Genomic DNA, 12,586 nt, shown 5'->3' with positions numbered 1-12,586 from the left:
GAAATATGAGTTCACTTAAGTTCTGCTGTTGTCCATTTTACATTAAATTTTTATAAAATAACCACAGATAAACATAAAATTTATTTTTATATCTTTTTTTCACACTTTCCCTAAAACTTTAAACCTATGACTTATTTGGGGAGTTATCTGGTCAGTTTTGATACACCAGTGGTCTCCTTCTGAACCAAGGTACACATTTTAGAACATTAATGACAAGTTTAGAAGGAAAAATGCAAAGACATTTTCTCCTCCACACAAATCTGACTTCTCACTATTACCTACTTTAGTGGTATTCAAATATGATGTTATACAGTCTGGATCCTCTATTGGTAAAATCTGTAGACAATATGAAGATCACGATAATTTCAATTTTTTCTATTTAAAGTCAGCCACTCTTCATGAAGTAGCTTTGTGCCATGAATTGGCTTTTCTTATCATCATTTTTTTCAAACATGGCAATAGGGTTACTATATATATTCAGATATGAACAATATTTAAGCTATCAAAAACAGTATCAATTAAAACTGATTGGTCTGACTCTTTTTAAATATTTTTACTTATTTATTGATTTAGAATGCCATACATTGTATTTTCATCATCCCTATTTGAACTCCTCCAAAACCGACTCACCTATTTCATACACCGTCTCCCCCAACTTCATGCCCTCATTGAGTCTATATCTATTTTTAATGTATTGGAAATTTTAGGAAAAAATATACCCATTTTAATTTTGAAGATTAGAATCTGTTTTAGATTTAAACACATCATTCCCTAATCCCTATTGCATGTCTCAGGCCTTTGAAATTATAATATAAAACAATGACATATGCTAATGCTAAATGTAAGCAATTTATTATTAAACTCATGTTAGGTAGTGCATACGGATGATGTTCCTAATTTAAGAGCAGTTATTCTTGCTCATTATAAGTGCAACTGGTCTACCATAAGCATGAATTTATTCATTATTTCACTCATATGGGCTACAAAAAATAAGCAATTATACATAAAGCACAAGACATTTAGACAATATTGTAAGATACAGCATGTGAGATACCAAAGTCTGATGGGGCAAAATCTACCTATCTTTGGCTTATTAATGAGCTATCTGATTAATAAACATATATTAATAAACATAAATTGAAATTCACTCTCATTAGGTTGATGTATCAATATATTGTGTACTAATATGTTTTTCACAGTATGAACTAATTTTGTAAAATTATAAGCAGGAACTCATAGTGTTTTAGTATTAAAGTGATATATAGCACCATGACGTATTAGCACTTATATAATTACAAAATTAATTCTTCTATGTTTTTAGTTCATGAGTGTGATCCAGAGTGATGCATGTGTATGTTTTGATTAATCTGTAATGATGTATGTGAACAAGAAAGAGAAAGATAGATTAATACAGAGAGGAAAACATAAAGGCAAAGGAGGGAAATGAGAGAAGTGTTCTTTTTCTTTAACAGCAAGACCTCCATGAACACTGAATGTTTTACACGGAAAATGTGTTCATTTTCTAAGTTAATTTTTTTTTCTGGATGTTTGACTATCACTCTTACATTTGAAAAATGCTGCAATCACTCTATTAACAATCATCTATAAATTTAAAACTGAGAAACAATGCCTTGAAATAAAAAATAAGTATACCATTGATAAAAGCAAGTAACTTTAGCATGGATGAAAGACTGGCTCAAATTCTTAAACCTACTTTAGGAGTTACTGGCAATAGATGGCTACTGGAAGCAGCAAAGTGTCAGTTTTCTTTAAAGCTGCAATCCCTGGAAATCTGCCCTTGTCCAGTGGATGCTGCTAAACTCATGTATATTTATACTCTACTAAGTGGTTTTGGTGGGTTAAAAATTGAAATTTGGTGGGGAAAATGATGGTAAGGTACATGCAAGGAGTTGGAAGAGGAATAGATGTGGATTTGATCAAAGTAGAATTTATACATGTATAAAATTCTCAAACAAGTCAGGGTGGTCTCTGGATGTCCTTTCCTTCAGTCTCTGCTCCCTTTCTGTCCCTGCATTTTCTTCAGAAAGGAATAATTCTGGATCAATAATTTTGAGATGGGTGGGTGGCTCCTTCACTCAACTGGGGACCATGACTATCTACTGGAGGTGGTATCTTCAGGTTCTGTCTCCCCACTGTTGGGCATTCTGGTTAATGCCATCTCCATTGAGTCCTGGGAGTCTAGGACTTTCTAGACGTTCACCTTGTCCCCCACCCCACACTGCTGCATATTTCTATTCCTTCTCCTGGCCCTCTGGGCTCTTTGACAATAACGTGTGTGTGTGTGTGTGTGTGTGTGTGTGTGTGTGTTTCAGAATAAATGAACATTTCCCGTTATTCAACAGCAATACTTCTAATGGAAATTTTGTGTCAGGTATCTTTAGTGAGATTCAGTGAGAGCTGTGGTGCACAGATAAGTCTTACATACACAACAGATTTATTTTCTTGAACAATAAAAATGTTATAATAATAAAATATTATATTATTTTAATATAATAATATAATATTATTGCTGCTACTATGCACAACATTTTTGTTTTTCAAGATGTAACCCTCCAGTAAAGAGGTCTGTGAGAAAACTATTTCAATGTCAACTACCAGTCATAGACTATTATTATCAATCTAATGAAAACATTGCTCAATATTCTAGAAGTGCATGGTGATATGCTTTGCCTGTTCATAGTGTTGTTATTGCTGTTTTTTTAAATATTAGCTATAGCTTTTCACTTTTTTATCCAGCAATGCTGTTAGATGCATTCAATTTCAATCATTTTATGTTACCAGCTAGTTGACATCACAGATTGTATTCCTTATAAAGACAGAACTGTTATTGACTTCCTTACTCACTCAAAATGAAATGAAGTACTGGATTGTTAACATTGCAAACTTAGCATAGGTAGCACAAAGACCTTTAAGAAGAACATTCAAAGCCGAGACAATATGGAGTTTGATTTATTTTCATTAATTCTCCCATACTCATTGTATGGATAAATTTTAATACTTTCTTGCTTAGTTTCTATCAATATGCCTCAAATTTTTGAAATGAATGATATCAACATCTTTTCAAAAAAATAGGCACCTGGAAAATAATTTTTCATTCTTTTATGGCTATGCAGTATTTAGCTATCATTAGTAATAATTTACTCAAGCCAACCGGGCTATATTTGTAACTTTTTGACAGTGTAACATATGCAAAGTATTTGTAAATAGAACAGGAGGAAAAAAAGAAGTAAGGCAGTAATAACAAAGTGCTAAACTAAACTGACCACCCACATGATTTTGGTACATTAATTAACAGTAGTAGTCTTCGCTTTCTTCAACTGCCTAGCTCAGGGGGATGTTAATATTTATATAATGTCATAATAGAAGGGGTAAAAGTTGATTTTGCAGCTTATGTGTTAGTTAGTTTTCCTTTTGCTATGAGAAAATTCCCTGAAAGAAGGAACTTCAAGGAGAAAGAATTTATTTTGGCTTACAGTTCAAGGGTATGGTCTATCATGGATGGGGAGTGAGTCCTTTGGCAGACAGTTGATGAAGTTGCATTACTGCCCTCAGTTTTGGCGAAGCTTTCCATATCAATTAATCTAGCAAGATAATGGTCTCTCGGGCATGCCCAGGGACTCCTCTACTGTGAATAACCCCTCATTAATTGCTTCAAGGCTTTTCCACATCTTGTCAAATCAAGTTTTGAAAATATATATACCTTACTCTTGCAATGTATTCAAGGCCAGGAAAGTCATTGAGAAATCTAAGTAATAAAATCCCAAATTTCTGAAAATCATACAAAATAAATTATTATCAATTGATATGAAGAAATGACATCAATCAAAACTCAGCTTCACTAATTTGATACAGGATTATCTCTTAAAGAAGAGTTCCAAATGATCGTTTCCCACTGAGCTGGGAAATGTGATGTACTCTCAGCCAGAACTTGTGGGTCTTGGAGATTGGAATCAATAAACAACAGTGTCAACGACATGCCCATTATCCCAAAGCATTACAAGACCAGCAAATAAACAAGAGACTTAAATATGAGAGAGGGAGAAAAAAATCTTTAATACCATATCCTCAGGAAATGCATTTAACAGTAGTAACCATGTTTGGGGTTTAGAATAAAAAGGCCATTCTAAGAAACCAGAGTTTTCAATTAAGAGCAATGGCAAACCCAACCATATAAATTCTACTTAGTTGAGCCTAAAATATTTTAAACATGTCTTGGAAGTGATAATCCTCTTTTACATGTTGTAATAACTAGATGCTTTGATGGATTATGTGCTAAAATCTTGAAGGTATTAATTCAGTTTAAATGGGTGAATTAGATTCTAAAATGTGCTATGCTTGACAAAATCACTTTTCTGGTCACAGAATAGGTACCACAGTACTCTTTTAGAGTTAACTAATTTTCAGCCAATACAGAGATATCCAAACACCATTATGTGTACCTGTCTAAAACTTATCATGTTTTGTGAATTGGTTTTTATATGTCATTAGTCTTTAACACAAAATTTTTGAAATTCTTCTTAGATAATAGGACAGTTTAATCAATGTCACCATTTTTTCTTTTGTAATGAAAAAGACATACATACCCTTAACAAAGAGACATACCTACCCTTGACATATGTTCAAGTCACAGTGTTGAATGAGGAAGTATCAGTACAATAATGTACAGCAGATTTCTAGGACATTTCCATCCTCTATGACTCAAATGCTGCAGTCAAAGAGCAGTAGAACATTTTCCCTGTTCTAGCCTCTGACAACCACTGTTTTGCTTTTCTGAGTTAGTTTCTTCATCTATCTTTTCAGCCCGTATGATTTTTACCAGGTTATATCCATCAAAAAGGCTGGTTCATGTGGTATGTGTGCTAAGACACACATTGCATATATGAAAAACATGTTCTCAAAAAGTTCTATGCGGGAGTATGCCACAGGATTCCCTTTTTAAAAGAGTCGTATTATACAGGTGGATGTATGTACAAAATATTTTCAAATAGAGTTTCTCCATACCTCAACTGTTGCTGCTCTAGGGGTTTTGTTAGATTGTTTTTCACTGTTTTGTTTTGACTTTTGAGACAGGATCTCAATTTGCTGTGCAGGCTAACTTTGAAATCACAACCCTCCTGCATAACCTTCAGAATTCTGATATTACAGAAGTTTTCCAGCATTCCCAACTTAGCTACTATGAATAGTGCTGTAACATACTTCAGAATTCAAATCTCTCTGAGATCCCAATTTCAACCCCTTTTAGAGCTGTAAAATGTGAAATAACTCTCATGTCATAGTTGAAGCCATGAATACATGGGTTATTTTTTTCATCACTGAACAATCTTCATGTTTTCCATTTTACCCCCTTCATAACAACTGTGCACAACTCATCTGGCAGATTGTCAGTGTCTGTAAGGTTTATAGCTGCCGAGGGTCTTTGATCACCTTCCTCAGCAGTCATCACAACACCTGCCAGTACTATGAAAGCTTGCCCGTAGGGAGGTAGCCTCAGTCCCAGCTTTCTGTAATTTGCAATCATGGCATGTGGTGTCTTCAACAACAGAAACTTATCATCTCGTTCCAGTGGGCAATCAAGAAGTATGTCAAGGGCCTGTCTCATTTTCCCTGAGCCCTCTCCTATCACTAATTGTTCCCAGTCTCAAAATATCTCCAGTCTCACTCTAAGTTCTACTTGATGGTTATATGTATCTCTCTTCAAGAATCATTAATCACATATATGTGATTTATATATACGACATGTTTATAATATACTTTTTTTCTTCTTATGATTCTTTCCCATTGTCTTGAGTAATTTTCCCTGAGCTCTTTTTAAGTCTTAGGATGATATTGATATTGAAGTCTTATGTTGATATCTGCACTCTTTCTTTTTCTGCTGCTTTTGTTTGCTCTGTATGGAACACATCTATGAATGACCAAGTTTCTTTATTTCAAACTGGATATATTTTTCATCTTTCACCTGCATTCATTCTGTCATATGAATGTAGTGCTGGCAGAGACCAGAAGGGGATGTCAGATCCGATGGAAGTGGAATTACTGAAGGCTGTAAGCTTTCTTGTAGGAGATGGAAATAGAACCCAGGTCTTTTGGAAGAACAGCCTCCAATAAGAATGGATGCTGTTATTGGGGGCTTATTCCTGCTCAGTAACTCGACTGATATATTTAAGAGACGCTTCAAGGTCTAGCATTGCCTTGCTTATATTTAGTCAAGCAAAATTGCTTTCAATCAATTTGTATTAATTAGGAGCTCCTTGGAAGTCATAAACTCAAGCTATTGACCAACTAAAAGTTTGGAAGATGATTAAATAGAGACAATAGTTCTGAGACTGGGTACTCAGCATAGTTGCCTAACAAATCAGGTTCAGTTAAGTTCCTTGACTGAATATGAGCAGCCAGATATTATTCTGCTGAAATTTCCTTACAAATCATGTTTTGTTGTTTGCTGTCTGTCTTTAAGTTTATTTTCCCAGAGATTTTAAACCAAAAGTTACCCCTACTTATGCATTCTCTCCTAGCTTGCGAGAATGTGTGTAGAGTTTCTCATGATCATTTAGAGCAAAGCATTTCTAAATTCCAGATTTGTGTTAATGGCTAGTTCTGGGTAATTGATCCACATCATTACAAAATTATCACCTGTTGTCTCTTCTTAAAAACGTAGATTTGTATTACTTTACATGTACAAGTATTTTGCCTGCATGTCTGTGCATCACACATGGGCTTGGTGCTCATGGACTCCTAAAGAGGGTACTAAAGCCTTGAAACTGCTGGTATTCTGTTTGTGAGCCATCATGTGGGTGCAGAAAAGAAAACAGAGTCCTATGGAAGAGCAACAAATGCTCAGCACTGCCTCATCATCTCTCCAGCCCCTCCTACTTTCTTACATGTTTTACTTTTATTGTCTATTCATTTTCATTCTGCCTGTATGGTCTGTTTGTAGTGTCATGAAAATAGTCAGTCCATTCTTCATATACTCTTTTAATTTCTGTTTTTAGTTGACATATTTTGATGATTTTGATTTTAATGATGTTTTCATACATTGACCTTTTCATTTCATTTTTATTTTGGCTACATTGCCCACTTTTCATATTCTTGTGATATTATTTTGTTACACTTGGCTTTCTCTTTGATTTTTGGAGCAAATGTTGGAAAGAGATTTTTATTTATGTTTTCTTCTTGAGTTTGTGTGTTTCCATGGCTTAGTTTAATCATTGCTATAAGTTATTCACACATTTATACTTTATATAATATGTAATTTATACACAATATATAATATAAAGCCTTAGAAATTAATGATTTGACAGAAAACCTCTCTTTATATTCATCTACTCTTCCACTTTTAAAATAAATTCTTACTATATACTGTTGAGAACCGCACTGCCCCACTCTTTGGGGCCAAGTGCTCTGGTCTGAGATGATCAGACAACAGGGTCTAGCAAGAGAGAGAGTGGTGATGGAGGGGCAAGAGACGTGAAGAATGGAGACAAGACAGTGTGTGTGGTCAAATCTCCTAGTCTCGTTTATTAAAAGGAATTCAAGGGTATATATATACACTTTACCACGTGCCTTGCCTCCATGGACAAGCAGTGGAACACAGCTGAAGACACTTTACCAAGTGTGGCTTGAAGCTGGGGACACTAATAACAAAACAAGAAATGTGGGATTAAACAAGATGTTTATCAGAGTGTGCTCAGCTGTTGTAGGCTGTTGAAAACAAGTCTCTTGTCAGGGTATATGGCTCGAGATGGTTGCAAAGATGATAGCTGCTTTTTGCTAGGAGTTGGCTCCCAACAATATACCTTATGTTTTCTTAATTTGCTGTTTTCTTCTTTTGAAATTCTCAGGTTACATATTTTTCTCTTCCATTTTTAATTATAGAATTTCTTTTAGCCATCCTTTAACTCGGGTATGTTTTGACATGTTATTAGCTCATCTGCTAACACTGTGATTTTCCATCGTATGAAAAAATTATGAAAGATTACTTGCTATTGGACTCTGAGTTGGCACTATTTTTCTTTTGCTATCCAGTCACTGTTGTGTTATTTCTTTATTAGCCTCTTTATCTTATTCTTTTTAATTTACATTTTAATTGATGATAATCACATATATTCCTTATGTGAAATATGATTTTTTGAAATATGCTTATTTTATTGAATGGTTAAATTGATGCCCTCATTACCACTTTTAGAGGTGGATTTCACTAATACTCTACTCTTGGTAATTTTCAAAAACACGATACACTGTTATTATTTATGTACATAAACTCTTATTCTTCATACTTAATGTAAGTGATTACTATATTCATAGGCCAATGTCCTCCTAATCATCATAATCTTGTAGTTATTAATCCCTAATAACTGTATATTTCGTGAGAAATTTAGTTTTTCAAATTTAATTACCTAAATATGGTCTTGTTTTTTCATGTACCTTTTTAATGTTTCAGATTTGCATTTAATTTTCAGACTATGATATTTATGTGCTTCTTTCATTCATCCCATTTGAAAATTTAGTTTTAATTTTTTGTATTAATGGTGTCAAAACCAGGTCCTTGAGCTTGTCAAACAAGTACACTACCACTATCGAAAATTATTCCAAGTTTCTCCTTTGACAAGTTCTGTTAGGCCCTGGTACCTACAGGGTTAATTAATTACTTACTAATTTATGTGCTTACTTGTGTAAGATAGAAGTAATTTAATTTTTAATTCCTTAATATTAGAATAAAATTTCCACATCATCTTCTTACCTAATATTTTATGTAACACTTCGAATCAGCATTAGTACCATGTACTTAGGTGTTTATTTAAAACCCCTTGTTAGTTGCAGACTTGATTAGAAAATAGTATGAGGAAAAAATTACTGAGGATAAAGGGATAAACTTAATGGGAATTTCATTTTTGTAGAATTTAAAATCACATATACTAAGTCTCTGGTTTTTCTCTGATGATTTTAACAGACTATGTTTTTATTCCATCCTCATTGTAGTTCTTGAAAGCATGGTTTCATCTGGTGTTAGCTACAGGAGCATGAGGAACTTGAAAGTCTCTGCTTAGGCTATTTAGAAGTTCTCAGAAAAATATTTTTCCTAATCTACTTTTAAAATATTGCTGGGAAAAATAGAATAAAATGGTTATTTAATTTACTATCAAATATATGTAAGACAGGGAAATATACCGTACTCTTGTATCACCAGCATGATGTCTATCTCATTGATGTAGCTTAATAAACAGTTGTGGCACAAACACACAAATAAAAGAGAACTGGAAATAGTTTTCATTTGCTAAGTAGCCTCAGGGAAGCCAGACTCAAGAGTTGTTAATGGAATAATACTTATCCTTAAATGTTTGTGAATTCTAAATTAGTCAACAGCTAAATATTTTGTAATGAGAAACAATGTAATTAAATGAACTCGAGAATGAGATGGCTCAGAACTTCTCTGTAGTATTAGAATGATCACTTGATCTCTTTAAAAATAGAATATTAATAACAAGACCTCCAAACTCCAACTTTATATTGTATGTTTCATAACATTAATTAGAAAGGAATTATTATGGATTAGCAGCCATGATGACAATAGGCAGACAAAGGCAAGAATATGGGGGGGGTGTTAACTTTTTGACTATTCTCAAGAATAAAATGAGTAGCGATATGATGCATATCTACTATTGTGCTATACATGTTTATACATCAAACACTAAGTCCTTTCACTACCCATAGCATGTTTATCTTGACAAGGATGTTATATCCATGGAAACCGACTTACACACTTATCTTTAAGGTAAAAGAATGGAACTTATTTTTTAAACTGTAGAGACTACCTAGTGTTTAGAAACATACTGTTTTACAAAGAAGTTGTGTTTGGATCTCAGCATCCAAATGAGATGGTTCACAAAGGCATGCAATTCAAGCTCTACAGGCCTTCAACTTCCACAGCCCCCACCTCACACATACTCACAAATGGGCATGTTTGTGTGGATGCAATTAAAAATAATAGAAACATCCTTTTACAATGTGAACAGATGTATTCATTTTGTTTGTAGGATTTTTATTGTGACTGAGGAGTAAAAGAAAGAAAACATTAAGTAGAAGAGTTAGGGATGTAGCGTTTTTGGTAGAAAGCTTACCTACCATGTATGAAGCTCTGTGTTCAATGCTGGGTAAGGTGGTACATATTTGTAATCTGAGTACAGAGGATATGGAGTGTGGAAGAATAGAAATTCAAGATCATATTTCGCAACATAGTAAGTTGAAGACTAGCCTGATATAAGTAAGGGATGATGTCTGGAAAATAAAAGTAGAAATTGTAAGAATGCCTTCAACAAAAGCATCCTAGAGAAATATTATTTTACATTGCTAAAGGGAAGCGCAGAAATTATGTTTTACTACTTCCTATGTTTTACCATTAACTACGTTCATAAGTGGAGATTTTTTTTCATTTGATGATAACAATAGTCATGCTATGCAGACAAAATAAAAACAACAAAACAAACAAACAAACAACCAAACAGAACCAGTCTTGTTCAAACTCAAACAAGGTCAACATGTTTCTAAACAAATGGGGCACATTCTTTTAATGTTGAGGACTCTTCCATTAAACTTCCACATTCACAGAGATGTGATTCTTCTGAGACAAATAAGACATGTCTCTGTGGCTTTGTTCCAAAGTACATCATCAATTTGAACTGTAATTGAATTTCTGTTGCGCTGTTCTGTCTGTGAGGATTAGATAGTTCCAAACATAAAAATCAATGTGCTGGAACTGAAGTGAGAGAGTCGTGACAGCAGCAACAGCAGCACAAAGGCTCAAAACCAGGATTTAGTAAATAGCTTCCCATCTTGAGTATATCCAAGAATAACTCAGGTTAAACATTTGGCAAGAACACTGCAAATTTCAGTGGAATCTCTTTTGCCAAATCATGTTCTACCAGACTCGTAAAATCCATATCTTTAACACCAAGGCTGAGTGCATACTAGAGAAACATCTCATGACAGTGGGAGCAATGTATTTATTTTTTTACTTCTTAAAGTTTTTCTGTACAAATTTAATTCATCTTTGTCACAAGGCTTTATTTTAAATCTTACTTTTTAGTAGAACTGGTTTCCTTTAAGAAGGAAAAATGTGAAGCTTTTCTGTTTTATGTCCATTTGAAGGTGTTGGGGGAAAATACCAATGGAAAGCAGAGTGTAGCTTACAATTTTCTTCATATTAAACACACAAGCACACACGCCATGCACACACAGCCTGCTAGGTAGCTCAGCAGGTAGAAGTAAAAGCTTCTGGGAACCACATGGTAGAAGAAGAGACCTTATACCTGCATGTTGTTCTGACTTTCACATGAGAGCCATGCGCATGTACACACCTAATAAGTAATTTTTTTTAAAAAAATTAATAAACAAATTATACAGAGTGAACAGGTTTTGTTTAAGAGCATATATGTATATAGACATATGTATGCAATAACAATTAGTGAAAAAAGAGGCCATGAATTTGAAAGAGAGCAAGGATGGGTAGATATATGGGAGGGTTTAGAGTGAAGAAATGGGAGTATGAAATATTAAAATCTCAAAAATTAAAAAATGTAATAAAAAATTTAAAAGACAATTTGGGTTTTTTTGTTAGTTTGTTTGCTTTTACTTCTTTTTAAAATTCTTCTCTCATATATTATAACCTGACCACAGTTTCCCCTACCTTTAAAACTCCCGACTCCCACCTACCTCCCATCTCCCCCCAGACCCACTCCTCCTTCATTTTCCTTTGGTAAAGAGCAAGGTCCTAGAACATCAACCAATCAAGACATAAAAAGCTACAATAGGACTAGACCTTCATATCAAGGCTGGACAAGGCAACACAGTAGGAGGAAAAGTATCCCACAGTAGGCAAAAGAGTCAGGGACAGCCCCTGCACCCACTGTTAGGAGTCACAGAACACCAAGCTACCCAAACATGAAACATAGTGCCTATATGTAGAGAGCCTGAAACAAGCCACTCAGAAAGAGTCACATGCTTCTATAGCTCCTATCATCTAATATCCAGCAGCCAAGGTTTTGCCAGCAAGATACCATTACTTATCTTCTTTGAGTCTATTTCAGATCCCAAATTCGTGAACTGCTTAGTTTGACAAGCTATTTCATTATTCTTTGGACAAAGATTTATATATGATTTATAGTGTTCTCTTACATGGACTTAGCCACTCTAACTGTGCCAAGCTTATTTACAGAGATTGTATTTCTTTCTGTTTTTAATTCATCTCTCATACAATATTATCTGACTTCAGCCTCCTGGCCTTATTCTCCTCCCAGAGCCCATCCTTTCTTTTCCCCCTAGTACCATGGCTCCTCTGTTTTCCTAGATTTTGTTTGTTTGTTTGATTTTTTTTTGTTTTTTTGGTAAGACTTTTTTTCTGATTTTAAATTACTTTTAACTAAGGTTAAAGTTATAGTATAGCCAATCCTATATTTCTGTGTAGATTATCTATTTCCATGTAACATAAGCTTCAAAAATCTAGACTTTAAAATTACAAATGTTTATTACTTTATACATTTTGATACATGAATTAAGCTGGATCCCTATGAGT

Source organism: Arvicanthis niloticus, chromosome X, assembly GCF_011762505.2.
Source record: "Arvicanthis niloticus isolate mArvNil1 chromosome X, mArvNil1.pat.X, whole genome shotgun sequence".
Taxonomy (NCBI): Eukaryota; Metazoa; Chordata; class Mammalia; order Rodentia; family Muridae; genus Arvicanthis; species Arvicanthis niloticus.
The sequence above is the reverse complement of the archived record's forward strand: the minus strand, read 5'-3'. Positions refer to the sequence as shown.